We start from the raw sequence: 12500 nt of genomic DNA, 5'->3' as shown, positions 1-12500 counted from the left end.
GAAGACGACAAGAAAAAAGGTAAATAGGAAATATAAGGAGAACAGGAGGGAAATAAAAATAAATTTGAGGACCATAAAGAGAATAGAATTAATGATATAATAATTTTATGATTATAGAGTTAGAAGAATGGAAGGTATTTATGCATATTAACTTATGAAACACGCAAAGGAAATGACAAAGTAAAAAAAAGAAAAAAAATGCGAGAAACGAAGGACACGAATAGATAAGCCACAACATGGGATAAAAAGACCAAAATTTTCTGTCTAAAATCAGCCCCCTCCCCCCTCCATCACCCCCCTCTCCCCCTCCACTCACCCTCTCCAACTGCCCTTTCATTCCGTTTTTTTTTTTTCTTTTTTTTTTTTTTTTTTTTGCATACCCTTAAACTTAAAATGGCGGCCCTTACCTTAATCTCTTGACGCCTACCCCGTCCACTTTACCCTTTTACCCTAATCCTTACCTTAAATTCTTAAACTGCTCCCTGTCCTCAACCCGCTGTACCCCATCTTACCCTAATCCCAGGACCACGTACCCCAGAAGTGATGAACCCCTTACCCAAACCCAACCAACATTTACCCTCCCCCACTCCAATTTCTCCCCCCCTCCCGCCCCCCCCTCTTACCTTAAATTCCTAAACTGCTCCCTTCCTTTAACGCACTGTACCCCCTCTTACCCTAATCCCAGAACCACTTACCCCAACCCCCAAGTGATGAACCCTTACCCAAACCCACCAACATTTACCCCAACTCCCCCAATTTCCCCCCTACCCCCTCCCCCCCACCTAGAGGTCGTAGCACCCACTCCGCCAATTTGAGAAAACGAGACCAAATTCCAGTTTCTTTATTACACATTCGTTCAATTACTTTGGCGTGTTAGAAGAGTACTGGCGTGGATGCCCGGAGGATAGTGATAAATGATGTAACAAGGTGGAGGAGGCAAGAAAGCGGGGAGTGAGGGAGTGAGGGAGTTGGGGGAGGGGGAGGGGGAGGTGTCTCTGTTGGCGAGGGGGGTATGGCGCTGAGGGAGAAGCGATGTTGCTGTGGATCTGTGTGTACTGTATGTACCTCGGTAAGTGAATATATGAAGAGGGGAAGAAGAGAGTGAAGAGAGAGAAGAGAGAGAGGGGAAGAAGCGAGAGAAGCGAGATAGGGGAAGAAGAGAGTGAAGAGAGAGAAGCGAGAGAGGTACGTTTAGGTGTGTATATGTATATATGTGCGTGTGTGTGTGTGCGTGCATGTGTGTGTGTTTGTGTGTGTGTGTGTGTGTGTGTTTTTGCGTGTGTGTGTGAGTGTGTGTGTGTGTGTAAGTGTGTGTGTGTGTGTGTGTGTGTGTGTGTGTGTGTGTGCATATATATATATATATATATATATATATATATATATATATATATATATATATATATATATATATATATATATATATATATATATATATATATACGCATATGTTTATGTGCGTGTTTATACTCGTATTCATGTATCCCCGTACGTATATATGTATATACACGTATATATCCTGCAACTTCTCCCTTCTTCCTAACCTCTTCCAAGGGCGCGGCGCCTCCGTCAGCTGAAAGTGCGAGGGGAAATTTGCTCGCCGTCGCAGCCACCGGAGCCATTAATGCATATTCCAGAAAATTTATTGCACTGATTGCAATTCACGATAGAACAGAATCGAGGCAAGAATGGACCTGCCACGTGGGCGGCCTCCGGGCTGTGCTGTGGGCGGATTAGGTGTCGAAAAACACGTGGACGGGGCCGTGGGCGGACGCGGGCACGCCGGGGAAAGGGCGTCCACTTCAGACTTCGGGCGTGGGCGCGGGAGCTCTTTTGGGCGGGGGGGGGGGTTGTGGGGGGAGGGATAGGCGAGGAGAGAAGGACGGGATACGAAAAGGGAATAGGAGGAAATGGCAAAACAGAAAAGCGGAGATGTGGACAAGATAATGTATCATTAGAGATGAGATATACGATAAGAGTGAAATAGATCGAGTTATTAACAAAACATCATTAAAAATGAGAAGACATTATAGGTAATTAGTACAGACATATATTTGATGAAAGTAACGATAATACTGCTGCTGGTGATGATAGCAGTGATGATAGTACCAATGCTACTACTACTGTTGATAATGATGCTACCAATGATAAGAAATAATAAAAACAGTAATTATCAGAACGATAACAACACAAAAAATCATAGAAAAAAAATAAAGAAACAGAAATGAACTTACAAACAGCCACAGATCCTACAAATACCGTATTATTAGATCAACCCATAGTTTTCCGCAAGCAAGTACCCCCCAAAAAACGTCATTCACGTAAGCTGTTTCTTAGGAAGTCTTGCTGAAGCCGGTGACTGTCGTTGGGCCTTCATCCAGCCAGGCGAAGGTCGTGGTCGTCCCAGCTTTGTCGTAGCAGGTCGTCCGTCCGTGGATTTTCTGTTTGTGTGACTGCCTGGTTTGTGTGTGTGTGTGTTTGTTTGTTGTATCTGTGTGTGTATGTGTGTGTGTGTGTTTATGTGTTTGTTGTATCTGTGTGTGTATGTGTGTGTGTGTGTGTGTGTGTGTATGTGTGTGTGTGTGTGTGTGTGTGTGTGTGTGTGTGTGTTTGTATGTGTCTGTGTGTGGCTTTACTTCTATCAGTTCATCTATCAATCGATATATATTTTTTCTTTCCTCTACCCCCTGCTTTCCCATTTCCCTGCTTAAGCACACAGTCTCCCTTGTTCCACTCCCCCCCCCCTCCACGCCTTTCCCTTCCTCCAATTAAACCCTTCCTCTTCACCTCTCGCGAGTGTTTTTTTCTTCCCTCCCCTCCCTTCCTCCTTCTCTCTCCCCTTCCCCTCCCTTCCTCCTTCTCTCTTTCCTTTCTCTCTCTTCATCCCTCTCTCTCCACTTTCCTCCTTCCACACCTCAATTTCTCCTTCTCTCTTTCCCTTTTTCTCCCTTTCATCTCTCTCCCCTATTTCCATCTCTCTCCCTTCTGCTCTCCTTTCCTCCTTCTCCTCTCACTTCCGCTTTCTCTCTTCCCTTTCTCTCCCTTCATGCCTCTCTCCCTCCTCCATTTCTCTCCCCATCTCTTCTCTCTTCCTCCTTCTCTCTCCCCTCCCACCCTTTCCCCTTCCCTCCCTTCCTTCCCCTCCCTTCCTCTTTCTTTCTCCCCTTCCCCTCCCTTCCTCCTTTCCTCCTCTCTCCTTCCCTCCTCCCTCCCTTTTTTTCCTTCTCTCTCCTTTCATCCCCCCTCCCTTCCTTCCCCCCTCCCCTCCCCATTCCCCCTTCCTTCCCCCTTCCACTCCCATTCCCCTTCCCCTTCATCCTTTTCTCCATCCCCTTTCCTTCTCGTCTCTCTCTCCCTCCCCTTTCCTTCTCGTCTCTCTCTCCCTCCCTTCGTCGCGAGTTGGCATTCCAAACTAAGCTTTATGTCTGCATATTTGTCAGAGTGAGCTTTCTCGCTCTCCCCTCATTAGTCGGGCGGGGGGTGGGGGTGGGGGCGATTGTTTTCCCCTCACTTTTCTCTCTCCGCTTCCCTTCCCCTTTCTTTCCTCTTCGCTTCCCCTTTCCATTTTTCCCCTCGTGCGCTATTTTTCTCTTTCGGTTTCATTTTATTATTATTATTATTATTTCGTTGTTCGTTGTTGTTTTTCTCTCTTTTTTTTTTTTTGTTTTTTCTTTTTTCTTTGGTTCTTATTTTTTTCTGTTTTGTTTTGTTTTTCCTTCCATTTCCTCGCTTGGTTATTCTTCCTATTTTTTCTACATTTTCTCTTAGCTTATCTCTTCTCTCGTCTCTTTCTTTTTCGCTTTCTTTTCGTTATAAAGAAAGAAAAAAAAAGTTCTTATAATGATCTTATTTTCTATTCCCTTTTCTTATACAAAAAAAAAAATCCTTTACCGTTTTATTTTCCTCCTCCTTTCCTGTCTCTCTTCCTCTCTCTCTCTCTCTCTCTCTCTCTCCCCTTTTTTATTAACTCAATCTCTCTCTTCCTTTTTAAACTGTAGGTCGTATTTTACGTTTTAACAGTTGTTATTTCAAGCGCAGGCGGTGTGGAGGATGCAATCTTGGAAAGGGAGGGAAGGGAGGGGTAAGAAGGGAGGGGAAGGGAATGGAAGGAAAAGGGAGGGAGGGGAAGGGAAGGGAGGGAGAAGGGTAAAAACGAAGGGAGGGAAGGAGAAGGGCAAAAGGGAAGGGAGGGGAAGGTAGAGAGTGGGAAGGGAAGGGAAGGGAAGGGAAGGGGAGGGAAGGAAGGGGTAGAAGGAGGGAAGAGAGGTGAAGGGAGGGAAGGAGAAAGGGCGGAAGGGAAGGGAGGGAAGGAGAAGGGCAGGAGTGGAAGGGAAGGGGGGGGAAGGGCGGAAGGGGAAGGGAAGGAAAAGGAAAGGGAGGGGAAGGGGGCAAAAGAAAAGGAGGAGAAGGGCGAAAGGGAAGGGAGGGGAAAGGAGGTATGGAATGAGAAAAGGAGAGATGGAAAAGAGAAGGGAAAGCGAAGCGAGGGAAGGAGGAGAGGAGGGATGGACGGTGAGGGGAAGGACGAAGTGAAAGGGAGAAGAGGGGAAGGAAGGAGGAGGTAAGAGAGAAGGGAAGAGACAAAGTTTAAGAATAGTTAAAGGGATCCTTTGAAATACAGATTCCGTCACACTCCTGTTTATGTTTCTTTTTATGGATAATATAATTGTTGTTTTTTCTTCCTGGTACACGTAAGCAAAAATACACACAATATTTTATAAATACGCGTGGGTAGACGTACAGACACACTCACACACACACACACACACGTAAACACACACAAAGACACACACACACACACATACATAACACACACACACACACGCACACACACACACACACACACACACACACACACACACACACACACACACACACACACACACACACACACACACACACACACACACACACACACACACACACACACACACACACATAACACCCCCACAAACAAACACGAACCAAAAAAAACACACACGCAATCAACCAAGTAAACAACCCTCTCCCCCCACCCCCACCACCCCACCACCCCCACCCGTACGCAAATATATCCTTACACAGACATACAAATACACACATACACACGGCCAGTGCCAACAGATCTGTCACGAATAAATTTAAGCGACTCGCACAAGTCCCTTTTTTTATATATATATCCAAGTCGTATTTCTGCGGAAATATTCAAATGCGTTGCCTTTAACGAGAGGAGGCCGTCTAATGCGGTTTTCTGTTTCATTAGTCATACTCGCTTAAGATCGTTTCGCTGCAAGATTCACTTTCACATGCTTCTCTCTTCCTCTCTTTCTCTTCCCTTTTTCCTTCTCCCTTCCTATCTTTCTCTTCCCTTTTTCCTTCTCCCTTCCTCTCTAACTCTTCCATTTTCCTTCTCTCTTCCTTCTCTTTATTTTTTTCTTATTTCTTCGTATCTTTTGTCTCTGGTCTCTTGTAGATTTACTTTCTCTTCTTCTCTCTTCATCCCATCTTTCTCTCCCTTTTTCTAATTCTCTTCCTTCTCTTTATTTTTTTTCGTATCTTTTGTCTCTGTTCTCTTGTAGTTCACTTTCATTTTCTTTTCCTCTCTTTATCTCTCCTTTTCTAATTCTCTTAATTTTCTTTACTTTTTTCTTATTTTTTATATCTTTTGTCTCTGTTCTCGTGTAGATTCACTTCCATATTCTTCTCTCTTCATCCCCTTCTCTCCCCTTTTCTAATTCTCTTCCTTCTTTTATTTTTCATTTTCTTTTTTTTTTTGTATCTTTTGTCTCTGTTCTCTCTTCTTTCTCTCAGCTCCTCGCTTCATTTAGTTTTCTTTCCCTTTACCTCCACTCTTTCATTTGTTTTCTTCTTTCTCCTCTTGTGTTCCTCTTCTGTCTCCTCGATCCTCTCTCCTCTCCCCTTCGATTCTAATTCTCTTCCTTTTCTCTTTCTTCTGTTTCTTTCTTTCTTTGCATTTCCCCATGTCATTTCTCCCCCATTTTTCCTCTGCCTTCGGACATTCTCCACCCTCTCTTTCTACCCCTATCTCTCTCTCCCCTCCCTTCCCTCCCCATTTTATTCTCCCCTCTTTCCTCCCCTTGTTTCTTCCCCTCCCTCCCTTTCCTCATCCTTCTCCCCCTCCCTCTCCTCTTTCTTCCCTCCCCTTCCTCATCTATCTTTCTTCCTCCTCTCTCTCTCCTTCCCTCACCCACTTCCCCTTTGTTTTCCCTCCCTCTTCCTCCCCCTCTTTCTTCCTTCCCCTCCCTTTCCTCATCCTTTTTCCTCCTACCCTCTTCCCCCTTTCTTCCCTCCCCTTCCTCATTTATCCTTCCTTCCACTCTCTTCCCTCCCCCTCACCCCTCTCTCTCTTCCCCCTCCTCTCTCCTCCCCTCTCTTCTCTTTCCCTCCCCCCGCCTCCCTCCCTCCCTCTTCCTCCCCTCTTCCTCCCCCATCTTCCTTCCCACCCTTCCCGCCCCTTCTCTTTCTTCCCCCATCCCCCTTCCACAACCCTTTCCTCCCCTCCCTCTCTTATTCCCTCCATTCATATCTAGAACTTCCTCCTACTTCCTTAACCACGTAGTTACTGAAGATGCAATTCCCAAGCAACGAGTAATTCGCTGGTTGGAAGTGAGTCTATGAGGTCTTGAAGTGTTGTTATTGTTGATGTAGAGGGAATGTCGGTTGAAATTATTGTTTTCTTTAGTCTTTGTCTGTCTGTCTATGTCTGAATCTGTCTCTGAAGCTGTTTCTGTCTGTCTGTCTGCCTGTCTGTTTGTATCTGTTTCTGAATCTGTCTCTGTTTATGTATGTATGTATGTATGTATGTATGTATGTCTCTCTATTTCTCTCTCTCTCTCTCTCTCTCTCTCTCTCTCTCTCTCTCTCTCTCTCTCTCTCTCTCTCTCTCTCTCTCTCTCTCTCTCTGTCTCTCTTCTCTTATTCTCTCTCTCTCTCTCTCTCTCTCTCTCTCTCTCTCTCTCTCTCTCTCTCTCTCTCTCTCTCTCTCTCTCTCTCTCTCTCTCTCTCTATCTCCCCCTCTCTCTCTCCCTCTCTCTCTCTCTCTCTCTCTCTCTCTCTCTATCTCTCTCTCTCTCTCTCTCTCTCTCTCTCTCTCTCTCTCTCTCTCTCTCTCTCTCTCTCTCTCTCTTTCTCTATATATCTATCTATCTACCGATTTACCTATCTATCTATCTATCTATCTATCTATCTCCTCCCTTCTCCCTCTCCCTCTCCCTCCTTCTCCTCTTCTCTCCTTCCCTCCCTCCCTCTCTCTCTCCCTCTCTCCTTCCTCCCTCCTCTCTCTCATTTCCTCTCCACTCACCTTCTCTCTCTCTCCCGTCCGTCCTCCTCCTCTCCCTCTCTCCTGCCTAACTGTTCCCTCTCCCTTCCCTCTCTCCCTCCTGCCCCCTCCTCCTCCTCTGCTTCCTCCCCTCGTCTCTCCTTCCTCCCCTCCTCGCTCCTTCTCTCCCTTCCCCCTCTTCCTCCCTCCCCTCCTCCTACTCCCTCCCTCTCCTTCTGTCTTCCTCTCTTCCTCTCTCCTTCCTCCCTCCTCTCTCCCTCAACTCCTTCCTCCCCCCCCTTTCTCCCTCTCTCTTCTCTCTTCCTCTCTCCTCCTTCCCTCCTCCTCTCTCCCTCTCTCCTTCCTCAGCCTTCCGTTTCCCTCCCTCCCTCCTTCCCCTTCTCTCTCCCTCATTCCTCCCTCCCTCTTCCTCTCTCCTCCTTCCCTCTCCTCTCTCCCTCTCTCCTTCCTCCTTCCGTTTCTCCCTCCCTCCTTCCCCTTCTCTCTCCCTCATTCCTCCCTCCCTCTTCCTCTCCCTCATTTCCCCTCCTTCTCAAAGACGTCTTCCCGCCTGGCGTTTGACACATGTGGTTTTGATTAGGGAGAAGTTGTGAGGGCAAGAACGCCTCCCCTCACTCGTGCTACACACCCATTTCTCCTCACATCCACACCTCAACTCCCCTCCCCTCACCCCCCACCCTCTCAACCCCACCCCACTCCCCCTTCCACTCCTCACACCTTGATTCCTCCTCCCCTCCCTTGCATACTTAACCCCTCCCCTCCTCTCCCTCCCTCTCTCCTCTTCCCTCTATCGCCTCAGTTTCTCCTTCCTTTTATTTGGCGCCTCCTCCCCCTTAGCCCCTAACTGTCCCCTCTCCTTTCTCCCTCATATGGCATGCCCGCCTTCCTTCTTTACTTATCCCCTTTTGCTTTCCCCTCCCTTGTTAACTCTTCCTCTTTTTCCCCGCACATAACCCGTCTTCCTTTCCCTCACGTCCTTCTTTCTCCCCTTATATCTCAACCCCTTTTTCCCCCACACTCCAATTCCCTCTTTCCCCTCACACTCCAACCACCTCTCCTCCCCCCTCACACTCCAACTTCCTCTCCTTCCTCCTTATACCAACCTCCTTTCTTTCCCCTCACACCTCAACCCCTCTTTCTTTCTCCCCTCACTTTCCTCCCTCATCTTTCACCCGCTACTCATCATTCGCTCCCTCTTCTATCACTCTATTTGTCTCTGTTCCTCTCCCTTGGAACAACCCATTTCTCTCTTTCAAAAATCATTAGTTCTCTCTCCGCCATCTCTCTCTTTCTCCGTCATCTCTCTCTTTCTCCGCCATCTCTCTCTTTCTCCACCATCTCTCTCTTTCTCCGCCATCTCTCTCTTTCTCTGCCATCTCTCTCTTTCTCCACCATCTCTCTCTTTCTCCGCCATCTCTCTCTTTCTCCGCCGTCTCTCTCTTTCTCCACAATCTCTCTTTCTCCGCCATCTCTCTCTTTCTCCACCATCTCTCTCTTTCTCCACCATCTCTCTCTTTCTCCGTCATCTCTCTCTATCTCCGCCATCTCTCTCTTCCTCCGCTATCTCTCTCTTTCTCCGCCATCTCTCTCTTTCTCCGCCATCTCTCTCTTTCTCCTCCATCTTTTCAGGTCCTGTTTTTTGAATATTTTCGTGGAACTTTATATCATAAATAATCATAATTATCTTCGTTTATAGAAATTAGTTAAAGTCCGTTATATTAGACATTTTTTCTTTTTTTTCTTTTTTTTTAGGAGGGAAGGAGGTAGTGATCAGAAACTGACATATTTCGCGGTCCAAATGAATTATTAATAGAAATAACAGATGAACCGTAACCGAATAATCTTTTAATTATGTAAATTTCTTTTTCGTATCAATATGAGAATAGTTTATGCCCGGTTCTGCAACTTTAACCGTAAGCTGAAAGAATATTTTTGGACTCGCATGATATATATGTTATGCTATAAGGAATTTGAGAAAAGGGAAAGTTTGAGAGATAGAAGAAGAGAATGTGAGAAATAGATGGGGAAGAAGGGAGGGAGAGCGTAATAAAGAAGAGAGTGGAGAAAGAGAGAAAATAGAGAGAAGAGGGAGGGTGTAAGGAAGAGAATGATAAATGGGAAGAGTGTCAGAGGGAGATAAAACGTGGGAAAAGAGAAATGGAAAGGATTGATTAGGAGTAAGAAAGGGAAAGAGCGGAGAAGAGGAACATACGAAAGAGGGAGATGGAAATAAAGGAAAAAGACGCAGCATCGCGACGAACCTGGGAGAAAGAGGGAACTTCAAGAAAGAGAATAAACAGGGGGGAAGCAAAATCCAAAAACAAGAGACCAAAAGCGAATGACAGCATGCAAGAGAAAGAGAATAAACGGGAGAGAAAAAAGGGAGAGCAAAATCCAAAACAAAAGACCAAGAAAGAACGACAGAACGACAGCATCCCGGTCCCTCGCCCCCCCCCATTCACCCCCTCCCCCTCTCTGCCCCCCGCCCCCCCCTTCACCCCCTCCCCCGCCCCCCCCCTTCTCAACCCTCCTCCTCCCCGCCCCGCTTTGCCCCCGGCCGGAGCACGCGCCCCCGAGACAAAAGCATATCTAGCGTGTCTCCCGCAAGTCACCGGGCGCGGAGTGTCTCCCGCGAGCGTCGTCTTCGGCCGGACTCAGCTATGTCGCCGACGCTCCCTCGCGCGTCCTCATTTGCATCTCGGACATTTGCTGCAGGATGCCTGGCGTTCCTGGGACGGGCGCCTCCTCCCTCGCTCCTCCTCCTCCTCCTCCTTCTCCCTCGCTCCTCTTCCCCTTCCCCTCGCTCCTCCTCCTCCTCCTCCCTCGCTCCTCCTCCCCCTCCTTCCTTCTCCCTCGCTCCTCTTCCCCCTTCCCCTCATCCTCCTCCTCCTCCCTCGGCTCCCTCTTCCCCTTCCTCTCCTCGCACCTCCCTCCCTCCTCCTCCCCCTCGCTCCTCTTTCCCCTTCCCCTCGCTCCCTCCCTCCTCTCTCCCCTCCTCCCTCGCTCCTCTTCCCCTTCCCCTCGCTGCCTCCTCCCTCTCCCTCTTCCCCACTCCCGCTCATCCTCCTCCCTCGTTCCTCCTTCTTCCACCTCCCCCTCCCTCTCCTCCTCCCCCCTCGCTCTTCCTTCCCCCTTTCTTCCCCCCCCCTCCTCCCCCCTTTTCTCCCCCTCTCTCCCCCTCCCCTTTCCCCCAGGTCACTCGGACCTGTCTACCCCCCCCCGCCCCCTCCCCCTCCCACGTCCCAGGGTGATGGACGGGGCCGCGCTGACCCCTCTTTGCAAAGCATCACCCTGGATCGCCTGCAATTTCGCTCCGATTTTCGTTATTGCGCGTCGTCTCGCCGGGTCAGCCGCGCGACGCTTCTTTGCTATGTGATCGCTCTTTGTTTTTTTTTTTTTTCTTTCTTTCTTTCTTTTTTTTTTTTTTTTTTTGCATTTATTGGAGTTTTCTTCCTTTTGGATTGGATTTATTAAGATTTTTCCTTTTCTCTTTTTTTTTTTGGTTGATTTTATTGGAGGTTTTCATTTTTTTCTTCTTTTCCTTTTTTTTTGGTTGCATTTATTGGATTTTCTTTCTTTTTTTATCTTTTTTTGAGGCATATATTGGATTATTTTGATGCGGTTTTATCTCCGCCGATTCGACACCGATAATCCGTGCGGCGAGATTGGCCGAAGATGGAGACGGAGACATCTCTATAAGGAAGGAAGGGGAGGAGGAGGAGGGGGAGAGGGGGAGAGACGGAGACGGAGAGGGAGAGGGAGAGAGTGGGGGATAGAGTGGGGAAGAGGGAGGGGGAGAGACGGAGACGGAGAGGGAGAGAGACGGAGAGGGAGAGGGACGAGGAGAGGATGGAGAAAGGAGAGGAGAGGAAAGAGAGGAAGAGAGTGGGAAGAGGGAGAGGGAGGGGAGAGAGGGAGAGAGTGGGAGAGACGGACAGACAGAGACAGATACAAAGAGAGAGAGAGAGAAAGAATTGAGAGAGAAAAAGACAGAGAGAGAGAGAGAAAATTTAGAAAGAAAAAGACAGAGAGAGAGAGAGAGAATTGAGAAAGAAAAAGACAGAGAGAGCGAGAGAGGGAGAATGATAACTTGCCATTGTTCTTCTTTACTCCGTGACACAGCAACTCGTCCGAATCGTCGCCCTCAAAACAGAAATTCATGAAAGCGAAGCCGTTCCTCTTTCTTCCCATCCGAACACCGATCTTCAACAAGTCTTTTTTAGACGCCTTCTGGACGCATCCGAATCCCTTATCGCGTAGGAATGAATTGTATTAGATAGAGGCGTGGGTGCGCAGGGGAAGTGGAAGCTCAGGTCAGAAGATCGGATAAGGATAATGGACAAAATGGCGCAGGTTGCATCGTGTTTACCTAACGTACTGAAAGAGGGAAATGGGAGTCTGTGTGTTTATGAGTGTGAGTGTGTGTGAGTGTGTTTATGTGCTTGGATATATGTGTGGTTGTGTGTGTGTGTGTGAGTGTGTTTATGTGTTTGGATATATGTGTGGTTGTGTGTGTGTGTGTGTGCGTTTATGGGTGTTTGTGTTTGGTTTTATCTATAGATGTGTTTATGTGTTTGAATGTTTATGTGAAAATGTGCGTAGTAAGAATGACGAAGGGCGAGAGAGAGCGACAGCGAGGAATAAGAAATGAGAAGAAAACGCAATGGGGAGGGAGGGTGATCCGCCCCTTCCTCCTTCCCCTTCCCCCTTCCCCTCCCCTTCCCTTTCCCCTTCCGCCTTCCTCCTCCCCGTCCCCTCTTCACCTTCCCCGCTTCCCCCTTCTCACTCCCCTTCCCCCTCCCTCCTCAATCCCGTCCCCTTCCCCCTTCCCCTTCCCTCTCCCCCTCTCCCTTCCCCCTTCACCTTCTCCCTTCCCCCACACCCCCCTCCACTTCCCCTTTCTACTCCCCCTTCCCTTCTCCCTCCGTCCCCTTCCCCCTTCCTCTCCTTCCCCTCCCCCCTTTCCCTTCCCCCCTTCCCCTCCCCCACCACCAACATCCTGCTCACTTGTCGCGTCTCGGCCTGCGGGCAAATGTAAACCGTGTATGTATTTCTGAAAATGTCATGCTTAAATTTCAGGTCCTATTGCACAGTTGTTGCATGTCTTATTTTTCCCTTTGTTTATTCCTTTCCTGTTTCTCTTTCTTCTATTTTATCCGTCGGCCCCTCTCACTCTCACTTTCACTCTCACTCTTTCTCTCTCATTTTTTCTCTCATCTCTATC

The 12500-nt window shown here is 48.0% G+C and overlaps 1 protein-coding gene across 2 annotated transcripts in view; it reads left to right on the top strand.

Moving 5' to 3' along the window:
* The window catches only part of LOC113805131 (LIM/homeobox protein Lhx9), a 99411-nt gene that overhangs the window by 19337 nt on the left and 67574 nt on the right, over positions 1–12500 (top strand). The gene's annotated exons all lie outside the window — the stretch shown is intronic.

The sequence above is a fragment of the Penaeus vannamei genome, chromosome 33 (assembly GCF_042767895.1).
Source record: "Penaeus vannamei isolate JL-2024 chromosome 33, ASM4276789v1, whole genome shotgun sequence".
Lineage (NCBI taxonomy): Eukaryota > Metazoa > Arthropoda > Malacostraca > Decapoda > Penaeidae > Penaeus > Penaeus vannamei.
Note: the sequence above shows the minus strand (reverse complement) of the source record. Positions and strands in the feature narration are given on the sequence as shown.